Genomic DNA, 16215 nt, shown 5'->3' on the forward strand with positions numbered 1-16215 from the left:
TATGGGGTTTTCATGATTTGTTTTTGAAATTAGGGTGACAATGACAACAAGCTGTGAAAAGGGAAGAGAAATGAATTGGGTGAAGTGATGGAGGATAGTAGAATTGATTCCAGTTTCAGAGGATGTAAGAATGTGCTCCCCAAAGACCCCGGGGGAGCCGCTTCCTTCCCTGGGCCTCTTTGGGGGAATGATTGATTTTTTCCCCTCCTTCCCTATGAGCCTTCATGGGGCTTCCATTATGGCTTTAAGACAATCCAGCATTTCACTGGAGAGTCGTAAAATGAAAATGAGAAACCCATGATTATCATATATTTCTGGTAACTTCCTGCCTAGACGTGCCTTGAAATATTTCCAAATCCAGCCAACGCCCTGTTCCTCCATTACTGTCCTCCTGTGGGTGGAGTAGAGAAACGTCCGGGTGGTGGGAGTCAAGATACTTGTGTTTCAGCTCTGCTACTAATAAACTGAACCATTGGGGCAATTCACTCCACCTTTCTTAGCTTTATTTTTTTTTCTCTTTCAAAAAACGAGGGAGTAAGATACACTGTCCCCAATGCCTTCTAGCTCTTAAACCTCCATTCCAGGCTCCTCAGGCCCTCGGTCTTGTTTCACTCCTGTCTTGAGCAGTCTGGGTCTAATGTGGACGCTGGCCTCTTTCCTCTCCCGAACCGTCACTTGTGATTTAGTTCATTGCAGCCGGTTCTCGGGCTTGCAGGAGCGAGCTGCTCTCAGGCTTCCATATCACACACACAGAGACATTACCGAGTCATCCCCCTTGCCAGCCGTTTGACACCTGTGAAAGGCTAATTTAACACTGGGAAGTTCAGGTAACTTCTGCAGCGAAGGTGCTCATTTATTCACTGCCATGGGTCAGGCGGCTCGAGTTAATACTAGACTAATTGGACACATGAATCAGAGAAAAGGATGATTCGTGGCGCGTATGTGTGTGCTTAAAAAAAAACAAAACAAAACCCAAAAGAATGGGAATAATGAAAAACTAACACAAGACAAATTGAGCTGTAAGAGTTTTGTAAATGAAAATTCCTGCCTGGAAAAAGAGTAAGAAATATATCGAGGAGCCTTGAGGATGCCTAGCCGGCCGCCTCATTTTTCCCCCTGGCTGGGCTCTTTTTCTTTTACAGATATTGTTCAGGACCATAAATAAAATGGTTTCTGCTGGAAAGGCTCCGGAGGCCTAGGAAGAAAGGAAAAGCTGCCTGGGATACCTTGTCAGAATAAAAGGATGAAGTTCTTTCTCCCAAGAATTCTTTATGTTTAGATACTGGCATGTGTGCGTGTGCGTGTGTGTGTGTGTGTGTGTGTGTGTATGTGTGCGCGCACGCGCGGTCTTGCGGGCCAGCTGCTTTTATTGGCTGCACACTCCTGGTAGGGCATCTGAGGCCCTCGGCCCAGGGTCCTGGTGGGTTATTGTTATTCTTTTCTTGAATAATAAAGGTGTGACAGATGTGAAGACGCCTTGATCAAGTGCCCTTGCAGTTGGGAGTGCCATCTTTAACACCCTTCTGCTGTTGGCAGTTCGCTGCCTTGGCCGCAGAGGGCACCCCAAATCAGTCCCTTTATCCGACGTCAGTCCTCTACCCAGGGGCCTGTGCTCAGTGAATGTGTGATGCAGGCTGCAGTGTTCCGGTTTCTCACCACCACATGGGATGATGCGGAAGGGCGTTCTGCCTCTTGAATGCCCTGAAGGTTGGGAATGCCTTGTAGGGATGGCATGGCATCCTGCTCCTTCCAAATCCTCCTTCACCTCCCTTTCTCATAGGTGTTGATCCCACTCCTTAAGAAACATCTGCAAGCTAGTCTCCAGCTTAGAGCTGCTTCCTGGGAAACCTGACCTGTGGCAGAATACAATATATTTGTGAATTGCAAATTGGATCATATTATTTTCTTGCTTAACGTGTCTCTGGGGTAAAATACATATAGCTTAGCAGGGTTTAAAGGTCCTTTGTAGGCTGAGCATCGGTCACCATTGCAGCTTCATTTTCCATTGCTGCAAAACCTACACCTTGAATTCCTATGTCTCGTTTCTTGAATGTTTCAAACATTCTCTTGCTCTGAGACTTTAAATATTTTTTGGCCTGTACTCTTATTCCAGGTCCTTGCCAAACTTCTCTCTTTCCTTCAAGACACATCTCATGTCAAAATTATGATCGTTCACATTCATCAAACCCTTCTAATGTGTTGGGGGCCGTGCAAACAGCTTTCTGTGCATTATTTGCTCATCCACAAGCATTGATAGAGTAGGTATTGTCATCGTTCCTATTTTACTAGTGAGAAAACAGAAGCACAGAGAATTTAAACACTGTCGGGAGCCGATCCACTAATGCTGGCTAACTAGGTCACAGCAAAAGAAGATAGAGTCACCGCAGTAAGACCAACAGTTGACAAAGTCACCGCAAAGGAAAGGCACAACGATACTCCCCCCTTTAATCTTTTGAATTAATCTGGCCTTATATCCTCCCTTTTCTGGGTGTGTGCTATTATTTGTAGCACAGGGATAATAGTACCGTGCTTTCCCTGTAGATTTGTAGTAATTTCTTTGGAAATGAGACAGAAGGTATAAGTTCCACAGAAAAGCCTGTAAGCCCCTTGAACTGGGCTCATAAACATAAGAGGCTGGCCATGATATCCCTCATAAAGGGTTAAGTTTGTAGGAGAATTTCTTCTTATTAATCATGTTAGAAAGAATAAAGTTAGAACTTAGCTAGTATATGAATATAGTAAATGAATAAAGTTTAACTAGACATTAGAATCTTAGGTAAAGTGTAGTGTAGTGGCCTGTTGCGTGGCCTTGGATAGGAGTACAGCTGGCTAGTAAAGAATGTTTTGTTAAAAGACTTGTTTTGTCACTGAAGGCAGTTGCTGGGCTTTTCTTAGTAAAACATTTTCATGAGGTTTTTGTATTTTCCAAGAATAAGGAGAGGAATGTGGTGGGATTCATAGCAGCAATAGCAACTAATGCCTTCTGATATTATGTTGCTACTAGCTATCTTGCAGGTGCACTCTATGTATCTTTAAGTAAAAGTTACTCTTAATGCTATGTCAGTTTCTTAAATAGCAAGCCTTTTGTAGTCTTGTGAAAAAAGAATTAGGACACTACATGAACTCAAGGCTATTTGCCTGAGCAAGCGGTGGTCCTTTGCTAGTCCTTGATAATTTTGTCTGCTATCTCTCTCTGCGCCCTTGACTCACAATAACAGCAAAATAGAGTTATTAATTAGTACTAATCTTTTAGAAGTTTGTGCCAATATTGTTATTACTATTCAAGTTATTGTATAACTGTACTTTGAATGACTTACCACCTGACTTGTAACTTATAGATATGAATTAACTGTTATCTAAAAATATGTAACCATAGTGAAACTAAAACAATGATGTATTCAAAATACCATGTGATTGTAACTTAGCATGTGTGCATAAAAAGTAAAGTTAGACCAGCCATTGAGAGAGATGCCTGGCAGTAAATGCTAACTAGAGAATAAAGAGAAAGAAAAGAATTTGGCTCTCTCACTCGATTTTGCCGACGCCGTCTCTTCCTGTGGGACTCCTGGATCCCCCCCGGGGCTGGACCCTGGCAAAACACCTTGCATAAAGTCTCAACATTGGTAAATAGTGGAGCCAGGACTCACCTAGAGGTAGTCTGTGACCTTATCCATTATGCTAACCCATCCTGTGCATGTCTTGAAGAAACGGCTTTTGGTATGCACCCAGTAGACCGTAAATGAATGTTTGTTGAATGAATGGACAGAAGAGAGAAACCCCTGCCCCCAGACTCCACCCTCTGTTCCAAGCCCCATCATGGTGAATGAAGGAAGAGGAGGAGTCTCCTTTCCTTACAAGGGTGTCTCCTACTGAAGTTCAGTGGTCTAGTGTACAGTTACTGCTCCCCTGCCCATCTTGGACAGCTGTCCATTAGCTTGTTTGGGCCATGTCTCCAGCAATGGCCTTTTCCTCCTCTGATGCCCTCTGTTCCGTCTGAGATTGGCACCTGTCCAGAGCCACCTTTAGAGAGTGGCTCATCAGCAGCTCTGCGGAATCCCTAATGCAGTGGTTCTCAAAGTGTGTGCCAGGGTGCATTGGTGTGTCCTAGAAGATTTCCAGGTGTGCCTTATGGTATTTCAGAGAAATATGTGCCTGTTGGGGACCAAAAAACCAACAAGGTTTTTGGAGTTTAGATTTTTTGGGGACAGAGATGTGGGGAATTGACTATAAGCTGAGAATCTGCCCAACTCCCCACCTCACTTGCCTGATTAGGTTGCAAAAGGCTGTTAAGCTGTGGTGCTGGATTGTTTACACTACCCCCCATGTTCCCTGGAAAGACTGGAGGCAAGTTTCTTCTATCCTTTGTTTGGTGTCAAGTTAAGATGATATGTATGGTGGGTGTGTTCTGCATTCAACACAATTAAAAGTAAAAAGAGAGGAATTCTTCAATGTATTGACAAGGAAATGAGAGTTTGCCTTTCAAATATATGCCCATGCATTGAAGAAATCACTAGGACACATCAGGCTCATGTTTCTCATAAACACAAGAATGAAAAAAAAATTAACACATTCACTCCAGGACCTTTACTAAATCTTACTAAGAATGTATCTATATATATATAAAGATAACTTTTTGTCATTTTTTAATTTTTAACCCCTCTTTTTTACAAATTCTAAAAAGCATAACTCAAAAAATGTAACATAAAAATATTTTTAATGTCAGAATAAATTTAATTTTGTCGTATTTATTTTGTTTAATTATCATAAAAGCACACTTGGACCTTATATTTTTTCATTAATATTTGACTTAATTATTATAACATAATTCCTCAGAAATTTGTACATAGTGCACCTACAATTATTTGTAGGATTTATTTATTTTTTTTTTATTTTATTTGTAGGATTTAAATGCACCCTGACTTCAACAAGTTTGAGAACAACTGCCCTAATGGAATTCTACAATCTTGAGGCCTGGATATACCTTCTGCTGTGCCAAAATCGGTTTCTGTGGTTTTGAACCTCAGTTCATTAGTTATAAAACAGATGCAATCATAATTCACAGACTTTTTTTTTTTTCAGGGACAGAGAGAGAGTCAGAGAGAGGGATAGATAGGGACAGACAGACAGGAATGGAGAGAGACGAGAAGCATCAATTATCAGTTTTTTGTTGCGACACCTTAGTTGTTCATTGATTGCTTTCTCATATGTGCCTTGACCATGGGCCTTCATCAAACCAAGTAACCCCTTGCTTGAGCCAGCGACCTTGGGTCCAAGCTGGTGAGCTTTGCTCAAACCAGAAGAGCCTGCGCTCAAACTGGCGACCTCGGGGCCTCAAACCTGGGTCCTTCCACATCCCGGTCCAATGCTCTATCCATTGTGCCACCGCCTGGTCAGGCAATTCACAGACTTTTTAGAGAAACAAGTAAGATAGTGTAGTCATCTAAGTTCTAAACACCGATAAATATTATTTACTGTTATCATAGTTTGCTGTGGTTGTTTTTCAATGCTTTCCAGGGTTGTCCCAGTCAAACCCTTATGCCTTCCTCCCTCCCCTTCATTCTTTCTTCCCACTTTCTCAGACTGTTCCAGTTTCTTTCTTTCACCAAGTACCAAAGTGATTCATCACCCAGATACATATTCCCTATGGTAAGAATCAAGCCTTTGATCTAATGTCTACTCTGAACACTGAGAAGCTGGAGAATATCGGAATTTGAAAGTACCATCAAGATGGAGAAATGAAAACTCTGAGGAGTGAAGTGACTTGGTTGAGGTCACAGAGTAAGCTGAGGGTCTAAAAGTCAGTTCCATGACTTCCTAGTCCACACTCTTCTTCCTTCCTTTGACTCTTATTTTCAGACTTGCTTTTGCACTTTAAGAATTAAAGAGCCATGGAGGAGTTTACATGTTGCTTCCTCAAGTGGCTTTTTCCCTGACTCTACAGGTAGCTTAGGTGACCCTTTTACATATCTTATGGCACCCTACATTCCGTTTTTATTAAATTTATTGGGGTGACGTTGGTTAATAGAATCATATAGGTTTCAAGTGTACATTTCTATGATACATGATCACAGCACAAATATAATTGTAAGAAACTGTTGGATGGCTTTTTTCCTTACTAGACTTTAAGCGCCATGGGTGCAGGGGTTGACTCTGTCCTCTTGATTATTAACCTCATGTGCCAATATGGTACATGGCATATAGAAAGTGGTCAGTTATACATAGGAATACGGTATGGTCAGTAAATATCTGATAGACCAACTGAGGAGCATATAGGGCACGATAAATCTTCTTGCTTTTTCTCTAGCAGGACCTATCAGAAAAACCAAGATATGGGGCTGAGTGTTTATGTCCTCAGGCCTCAACAGTTCCCTTCCCCCATTCCCCTTTGGGCACGAAGGCCCAATTTTCCAGGCGCATTACCAGTAGGATCGCTGAACTATTTTCCTAACTCTTCTTGTTCATTATCATTATCAGAGCAAGTAAGTGATGGAAAAGGAGCAGGTCAATCTTGAGATTCTATGATTCTTGTCATTTATTCATTCTTCATCATTAATTCAACAAATATTTGAGAATCTACCATGTTCCAGGCACTATACTAAATACTGGGGATACATTAATGAGGAAAACAGACATAAATACCTGCTGCTTGGAACTTACATTCTAATGGGGGGAGACAGACAATGAACACTCACATGAACCAGACAATGGTGTGTGCTATGGAAGCAAATAAGGTGAGACAGAGGGTTGGGGGGTCCTGAGAGAATGGGGTGTTTTAATTTTATGACATTAGGTATTTTCAAGTCTTTTAGATAGAAAAATTCAAGTGGGTGACTTAGATTCTGCCTTAGGCACATTCCAGACCTGGGCAGGGTGAAAATCCTACACACCACACCTCTTCTTATATCCCATGCATGGCCTTTGCTGTTCCCTGAAAAGGTGTTCACTTCTACTTGGGGTGATCTGGCCTTACTGGGGCTGAGGCTCTAGAGCTTGAGAGGTAGGTAACTGAGCCATCAATTTCTAGGGAAAATGCCTCCCTAGGCTAATGTGGTGTCAAGGTAATTTATACTTCTAACAGATAAAAGGTCAGGAGTCCCAGGGAGTTCAGTCACCTTTAATGCTATTAAAGTTATAAATACCCTTTAAAGACATAGAGTGTTGGTATGGAAATATCAGCCAAATGATCTATAAAGGCTATGGAGATTTACCACATCCCTTGCAAAGTGACCCTGCTCATAGCCCATGGGTCTTTCTGAGGCTACTCATTCCATTCAAATTGTACATGAGCTCCTAAGATTCTCCCTTGGTCATCTTGAAGAGGGCGGGCAGACTCTACTAAAAAGCACATTTAGAAGGAAGAGGAGGACTTTTTCTAAGGTACCTTTACTCATTTCTATTATTTGCTCTTGAGTTCATCCTCTCCTATGAGAAAGCCATTAATGTGCTGTCAAGATCCATTTCTTTTAGTCCTTTTCTCAATTGTATTAATTCTGCATACTCTTAGGATCAATTTCTTCTGATAAGTTCTACAGGTCTTATGACAGGCCATGCACTTTAGTTCTAGGGAAACTCACAAAAGCAACCATGCTGGCCAGCGTAACACAACAGCCCAGCTCCTGAACTTGTTATGCATTTCTATGTTCTGCGTTGCACTTTAGGGACTTGCGAACCTGAGATGATGGAAGACAATCCAGGAACATGTGTCTTTTCAAAGGCAGTGCTACATCTCTTTCATTTTTGAATCTCCAATGTCTAGACCTGTGCTCGGAGTTTGAAGTGAATAATTTAAAAATAATCTACACACGCGGAAATGCAGTAGAACCTATGCTCTGCCCATTTTGGGGTTTAGGCATGCCTGGCAGCCTGGGATCTGGGGCGGGTGAGGTGTGGGTAAGGGTGAACATGAGGGCAGCTGATGGAGGTGTATTTGTACGAGGAGTGTCTAAGGTGAGAATGAGTCTCAAGGGGAGAAATGCCTGTGCCTGATGAACTTGACCCATTTCTATAGCTTTAGTCAAGGTGGGGTGTGTGTGTGTGCTGAGTGGAATGTCGTGCTGATCCCTCGGATCTGTGCCTAACGCAATCCCATGGCCTTGGAGGTAAGCCAGAGGGAGAGAGAAAAACCTGCTGTCTCATGACTACTCCTTCTGATTTATGTCACACTCAAGCGGAAATTCCTGGCAGTGCTGATTGTGTCACTCTACTATGCCACAGACCACTTCTCAGTTTTGGCTATTCTAAAGTGTGAGTGATAACGTCAGCTGGGAGATTGTAGTACCTGAGAGGAGACAGGAACAGCAGTATGGTGCCAGTGTGCCCAGAAAAAGTTACATGGTACTGACCGGATATGTATGTGTTCATATAAATGGACCCCCCAGATATGCTCATGGGGTTTGGGGGGGTCTTTTTCAGAGGCTGAGTGAGGTTCTGCATGATCAGATGGGAACAAGACAGACAATTACTATTGCTGTTAATGTAATGTCACTTGGACCCCAAGGCTATGAAAGTGTGTGTGTGTGTGTGTGTGTGTGTGTGTATTCCTCAAACTCAAGGATACTCAATTAGCGCTCCAGTGGTCTCTGATGATTGGAGACTCTTTCTCAGCTTCTCTGATGCTTATTTGAAATATAGCTGGGGCAGCATTCTAGGTGAATTTCCGGTTGGTTTCCCAGAAGGAAGAAAACAGTCCAGCGCACTTGTTAGTCTAAAGGTTTGAATGCATTGGAAGATAATTAAGGATCTCCAGGTGAGCACAGAGAAGAGTAATTGAGAGAAGCCAAGTGAAAAATAATGGGGGAAGAAAGGGAAACAGAAGGACCGTAACTCACAAGAGCTTGGCCAGTCCTTGTTTAGATGATAAAAGGGCTGGATGCATAACTTTTAGAAAAGATGGAATGAGGTGTAGCCAAAGGAAATATCATTTGAACATTTGCCAGGATGTCCAAAATGAGAGATTTGTTAAATTGTGGGGCACAGAAAGTGAGTCAAACCTCTTCTCCCACCGGTGAGCAGAGATCAGCAGGCCCAGGATCTGGTTAAGAAAGCACCCTGTGAACTAGTCTCTGCTGTTTCTTACTTTGATAGAGTTAAAACACGACTGAGCTTTGGAAGGCAGAACTGACACCAGAATGATGAGACGTGTCCTGCTGTGCCAATGCCATCCAAGATGTGAGAAGTTAAAAGACTGAAGTGGAATGGAACCAGGAGATGATATTCTTTGGCCAGGCATGACAGTTGAGGACCCGTGGTCCACAGGGGCCCTCTTTGCTAAGTGCTCCACTTCCCTTCTGCCTGTCAAAGCAGCTTGTAGCTCAGGGGAGTCCAGAAGGTTTCCCTTGTCTGTTCCTTCACCTTGAAGGCAGGCAGAAAGGAAAAGCAATTTTCCGGTAACTCAAAATGGCTTTTGGATGAATGACAGTTCTATACTATGACAGCACCTTTCTGAAGTCAGATTGCTGGCTTTGAGACTTTCCCATTCAGCCCAAGCTGGCTCTGTGTTAGACAATAAATATGAATCTAAAGGAAACCGCATGACAGCTCCTTGTAGTTAAAATAGCAGTTGTGTACTGCTTCAGCACTGTCTGATGGTGATGAGACTGACAGGTTTCCCAGGATGTGGGACTCTCCATGTCGAAACCGAATCAGACCCTAGAATACCAGGGGTATTGATCACACCTGTCAGGCATAGTCTCACGTGCTAATCTTTTTACCGGGTTTGTTTTCAAGCATCTCCTCCATCCCTCTGAGGCAGACTCTATTCAATATTTACATTTGTTTCCATTTCATGAAGAGTAACCAGGCAAGAAGAGATTTGTGAACTTTCCCCTAAAGTGTTAAAGTCAGTTATCTTTGGGTAGTGAGATTTCAAGTGAACATAACTGTTTTTCTCTGTACTATATACAAAGGTGAGCAAATTTGGGTTAAATTACCAGTCATCATTACCTTAAAGATAAATCATAAGTAAGGATACAAAATAATAACAATAAAAGTAGTGGTAAGACAAATAATACAAATACAATACAAATAATGCAATAATTAATAAATAAAACCAGAATAAAATTTTGTGCTTTGTACTCACAACTGTTAACCTATTTTTGCTCACCCTTATATTGTTTGCATTTATTAAATGAGTCTGCATTATGTCCTAATAATAGAAACCCAATAAGCCTGCTCTTTGTGGGAAAGTAAGTCATTTACCAAAGTCTTATGTTTAATGAGTTGAGTCTGAAACCCTGCTCTGATAAGTTCCCACGGCCATGCACTTTATGACCAAGAAGGCAAGACTAGTTTGAGAAGCATCTCCCTTGTTATAAGGTTCTTCTGTTTTTTTGGGGAGTTTCCATCGTCACCCCTGAATAAATTAAAACTACCCTATGTTGAATTCTCTGTGATGAAGTCAATCACCAATGACTTCATTTTAACACCTTCTCAACTGGCTAGAGTATTATTGTTTGTGGTAAGCAAATTTCTTTTCAGCTACCTACAAGACACCAGATATGAAAATTTTATTCTTAGCATATTTAATTAGCACCCTGGGGCAAATGCTGATAAAGTTCTTCTATTTCTCATGAATATGAGAGAGTATATGGGAACCCAGCAGAGGGCTCCTAAATTTCTTTATTTTATCACCTGTGCTGTCTGATCCCTGCTGTCTGGAGCATCTGTCTAGTTCCAGTTGCTGCCTCAGAGAGAAAGTCTGATGAGGAGGGTCGGACAGCTGACCCCTCTGATCGGGGAGAGAGGGAGGAGGGTTTGAGCCCTGCTGGGCTGGAGCTCTCAGACTTACTTAGAAAACAATCCAAGTCTGCTTTGAATGTTCCAAATTAATGGGACTCAGGTTTATTCTAAAGCAAATCCCCTTGTTTGCTGTTTCCCCTTATTAAGCCTGAAACATTTAAGGGGACTGGAAATTTCCTTGCAGTGCCTCTTCCACTGTCTGGTGCCCATTCATGGTTTGGTGCTTAGTGACTGAGGCTCAGGAATCAGACTGCTTGCATTTGAATGACAGGTCTAATCCCCACCCCCATCCCACTCACCCACCTTGAAGCCTCCCTAGAATTTGGGTAAGTCAATTCATCCCCCTAATCTAATGTTGTTGTGAACATTAAATAATATGCATCCAATGCCTGCTGCAGTGTAAGTGATTAACACGTATATCCAGGATGATTTAACCAGGGTAGGCAGAGATCATGGGCAGGTTTGACCCAATGGTCATAAGCCCAATATATCATTCATTGTTGCCAGGAAGGGATATCACAAGAGGATTGAAACTTCATGGGCGTGATCTGAAGCTGTTGCCTACAGGCAGAATGTCTTCTTTCTGTAGGGAAAGCCTCAGTCCTTTTAAACCTTTCTAACTGATATAGCCGGGATCATTCAGGATAATCTCCCTTACTTAAAGGCAAATGGTTAGGGACTTTCACTACACCTGCAAAATATCATGTCAGCAGCACATTTGATTGAAGAACTGAGAACCGTAGCCCAGCCAAGGTGACACATTAAAAAGCCATCACCAATTGCTAGCTGTTACTATCTGTATTGGTTTCCTGTGGCTGCTGTGACCAACCCCCACAAACATTCTGGCTGTGGACAATGGAAACGTGTTCTTTCACAGTTCTTGGGGACAGATTTCTGAAACCAGTATCACTGGCTGAACCAAGGTGTCAGGAGGACCATGCTCCCTCGAGAGGCTCTGAGGGAGACTCTCTTCCTTGACTCTTCCAGCTTTCTGTGGCTGCCATTATTCCTTGGTTTATGTCCGCATCACTCCAATCTCTGATTTCATAGTCACAGTCACGTCCTCCATCTGTGTGGGCATCAATCTCACTCTGCTTCTCTCTTATAAGAACACATTCAAGACCCACCCAAATATTACAGGAAATCTCCCTAGATTAAGGTCCCAAGTTAATCACATCTGCAACGACTTTTTCTGTAGAAGGGTACATTGGTAAATTCTAAGCATTAGGACCTGATATGGTTGGAGACAATTATTCAGTCTACTCCATCATCTCTTCATGTATTTTTACAGGCTGACATTGTGCTAGAACTTGCCAAATTGTGGAGAATACTAAAGTGGAATAGTTACAATTTGCACAAAAGAAACAGAACCCAGCACAGACTATATCTATATATAAGTGATAATAAAGGCTGAGAAGTCTCATAATCTGTGGTCTGCTGGAGACCCTTGAAAGTCATTGTTATTGTTCCATTCCAAGAATGAAGGCCCAAGAACCAGAGGAATTGATGGTATAAGTCCTGGTCCAAGCTTGAAGGGCAGGAGACCAATGTGCTGGTTCAGTCTGTCAGGCTGAGAGAGTGAATTCTCACCTTCTTTATACTTTTGTTCTACTCAGGATCTCAGTGGATTGGATAATGCCTACCTATACTTGGAGGGCAATCCGCTTTACTGGGTCCACTTATTTAACTGCTCATCTCATTCAGATACACCCTCTTAGACACACCCAGAAAGAATGTTTAGCTAAATATCTCTAGATACTCCATGGCCTGTTCAAATTGACACAAAAAATTAACTGTTACATAGTCCCTGCCTTAAAAGGGGCTGACTGGTAATAACTGGGGAGTATACAAGCATGGCATGAGGAGTTATAATATTACAAAAAAAGTATCAAAGTACCTTAGAATGGTCATCTGTAATATGTTTCAGGATTTTAAAAAAAGGAAGAGATACTTTCGATTGTGAAGAAACCAAAAGGCATCCTGGAAGAGGGAGTTTTGAATAGTACCTTAAAGAGTGAGATTGTCAGAGCAGTGAATCTCAAATGCAAGCTTGCATCAGAATCACCAAGGAAACTTGTTAAAACAGATTGGCAGGCCCCACCTACAGGGTTTCATTTTCTGGAATAGGGCCTGAGAATATGCATTTTTAGTAAGTTCCCTGGTAATGCTGAGGTTGGGGACCACACTTTGACAACCACTGTTCGAGACATGTAAAGATGATGGTGGTAGGAAAGAGACCTCTCTCCTCTCCTGAATTTTTAAAAAAGATTTTATTTATTCATTTTAGAGAGAAGAGAGTGAGAGAGAGAGAGAAGGGGACAGGAGCAGGATGCATCAACTCCCATATGTGCCTTGACCAGGCAAGGCCGGGGTTTCAAATCAGCGTCCTCAGCATTCCAGGTTGACGCTTTACCCACTGCGCCACCACAGGTCAACATTTTACCCACTGCGCCACCACAGGTCAACATTTTACCCACTGCGCCACCACAGGTCAACACTTTACCCACTGCGCCACCACAGGTCAGGCTCTCAAATTTCTTTATGTCACAATTTAGATGTCATTTTTTGAGAGACAGGCCTCCTTTAAGACATAAAATTATTTGCCATTTTTATCCTGCTGCTTTTCTTCATAATACTTTTCTCACCATCACAGGGGTGGTTATTTATCTATCCCACTGTTACTGGAACAAGCCAGGTTTTAAGTTGCCCATGGCTGCAGAGGCAATCACAGTGATGAGGACCAAGTGGAATATGAATGTCTTTAACCAAATTGCCAACAACACGAGAAGGCAGAGGACTTCAGGTCAAAAGAACATCATGATGCTGATTCTTTCTATAGGGTTCAGAAGCTGTCAGTAATGGTGCAAGGGGCAAAGTCTGTGCAGTTAGTCACACAGACAAGGGGATAGTAAGGTGGTTTGTTCTTGAAATAATGGACCATCTGCCTTCGCATTCCTCCCACAAGACAGAGGGGTTCAGACTGGCCATCTCCTTTCTCAATTTTTAGGCTTCTCCCAAGTGCTTTCCAGGGCTGGGCTCCTCCCAGATGCTTCCAAGGATGCTTCCCAGGCCCTCCTGCAAAGATAAATTTCTTGCTGCATTTCAAAGGGAAAGGCCAAGGAGCCCTTAAGAGAGAATAGCAAGCAAATGTATCAATTAACTATTATCTAACCTTTACATAATTTCTTATTGATCATAATTAAAGGCTACTATTACTGAAGCCAAATTTCTAACTCTTGAGTTCCCCTATCGCTACTAGAATGTAGGTTCCATGAGGATAGAAACTCTTGTTTCTTTTGTTCATAGCACTTAGAGTAGTGCCTACTGCATTGTAGGTGTTCAATAAATATTTACTTAGTGAAATAAAGAATAATCTCCCAGGTCCTGTCGACTTGAAAGTTATTTAACTCCTCTGGCTTTTCCCCCTTACACCACTAAAGTAGTTACTTCTTCCTGAGGGCAATTATTTAAATAGAATTAAACTGGTTAAGTTGTATATTGAGAGGAGTTTTTCATTTTTACAAGATGTTCTGGTAGACATAGCCTATGCTGAACTGAACACAATTTGGAGTTTCCTTAAGTAATAGAGAAATGTCCATAAAATAATTAGGATGGTTTAAATTCATTTAATTCTTAATATTTCCATTTTTTGAATAAATATTTTATACACTGCTTTTCTGGGAGGCAAAGAGCCAGGAAATTTCATCAGTAATATGTGTATAAAATTTCTTTTTTTTTCCTGCAGCAGCACAATTTTGAAAGATATCTCAACAGCTTATGACAAGTAGAACAGGAAAATATTATTTTAATTTCCCTGGGTCAAACATTAGAATTATGGAAACATATACATACTTAAATTGCACTTTATCAGGGTGATCCAGTCTGCGAAGGAGGGGGGGTGAGAAGGAGTTGGATTGGTTTATCGTAATTAAGTATGTGCCCCCCAAATGCCAAAGCACATCAAACGCATAGGACAGATCTGTCTTGTGGCTAATGGACACCGTGGTGGAAAAGTGGAATTGAGCCTGTCTAAATGTGGCCTGCTGTTTTATAGCAGGTGGTAAAATCTAAAGAGAATTTTAAGTGAAGTGCATCTTATGTGCTACTTTTCTAAGTTTTCCCTTCGGAATCAGATGTCACGTAATAAACAAGAATGGTATCATTGAGTGTGTGGAAGGACATTTTCAATAACTAGAAATTTATTTTAGTCATTGGATCTGATTGCACGACAGGGCTCTACCTTAGTTCCCGTCCCTCTAAGAAAAACTAGGGAGGTAGGAATGGGGTCAGGGCAGGGGGAGACATAACAGAAGTGGAATGGTACAGTGGGTGATCAGCTTGTCCTGGTTTGCTTAAGACTCTACCAGTGTTAGCACTCACAATCTTAAATCCTGCAAAAACTCTCTCCTCTAGGCAAATCCGGCTGACTGGTCACCCCAGGAACAGGTTGGCTCCCTGATTAGGTAAGGAGACCTTATTATCTGCATTGATAAAGAAATGATTCCTACACAGGGTGAGTTCATCTCTAGTGGGCTTTAGATGCTAATTAGCTGCAGTGTTCTCATTCTATAAACAAGTAAATCTAAATATAAAAAGCTAAAAGATTAATTATGTTTTTTATAAATTAGTATTACTTATGTGATTTCCTATTTTTAACTTTAAAACAAAGATGGATGAACTTAGGACTTCTTAACAGCTGACAATTCTGTATGAGAGTATACTATTGTCTTTCAGAATCTATCATGTATTAGCTCTATTATTGATCCTTCTCATTTGGAGCTAATGTTAAACACATTTTAGACTGGAGGACAATTAAACTGTCGCTCATTTGTCTGTTCATTTCAGGGGTTAAGAGTGCTGTGTGGGCACTACGGATTCTTAGACTTGCACTAGTAGCCAATGGGCGATAGAAGTGGGAGGTGTTATTATTATTATTTTTTTCATTTTTTCATTGATTTGAGAGAGAGAGAAAGAAGAGAAAGAGAGAGTGAGAGAAATGATTTGTTGTTCACTTAGTTGTTCCATTTAGTTGCGCACTTATTGATGGCCTCTTGTATGTACCCTGACCAGAGATTGAACCCATGACCTCAGTGCATCCAGCAATGCTTTATACACTAAGCCTTGACCAAGGCTAGAAGTGGGAGGTTTGAGTTGGGTAAGTGAAAGGCAGTGCAACCTGGATGCAGGATGAGGTTTATTTACTCTCCCTAGAACCCTAGCTAAAGGCAAATATGCTACTGGATTTTTAAATTAGATCTTGCGTCTGCTGTAAAAAGAATGAAACTGTTCCTTGGATGTTGTGTGTGAAAGGATTATGAACTGCCTACTCAATATTAATTCTTCCTTTAGTCTTTGCTTACAGATTCCTAGTTCTGTTTAAGGCAGAGATGCAAGTAGTTTAAAACACTCCATTTCACAGTCTCTCTTGCAGGTTAGGTGACCATGTGGTAAGGTTTCAATCAATGTGGTACAAGCAGA

Source organism: Saccopteryx bilineata, chromosome 1 (assembly GCF_036850765.1).
Source record: "Saccopteryx bilineata isolate mSacBil1 chromosome 1, mSacBil1_pri_phased_curated, whole genome shotgun sequence".
Classification (NCBI taxonomy): Eukaryota; Metazoa; Chordata; class Mammalia; order Chiroptera; family Emballonuridae; genus Saccopteryx; species Saccopteryx bilineata.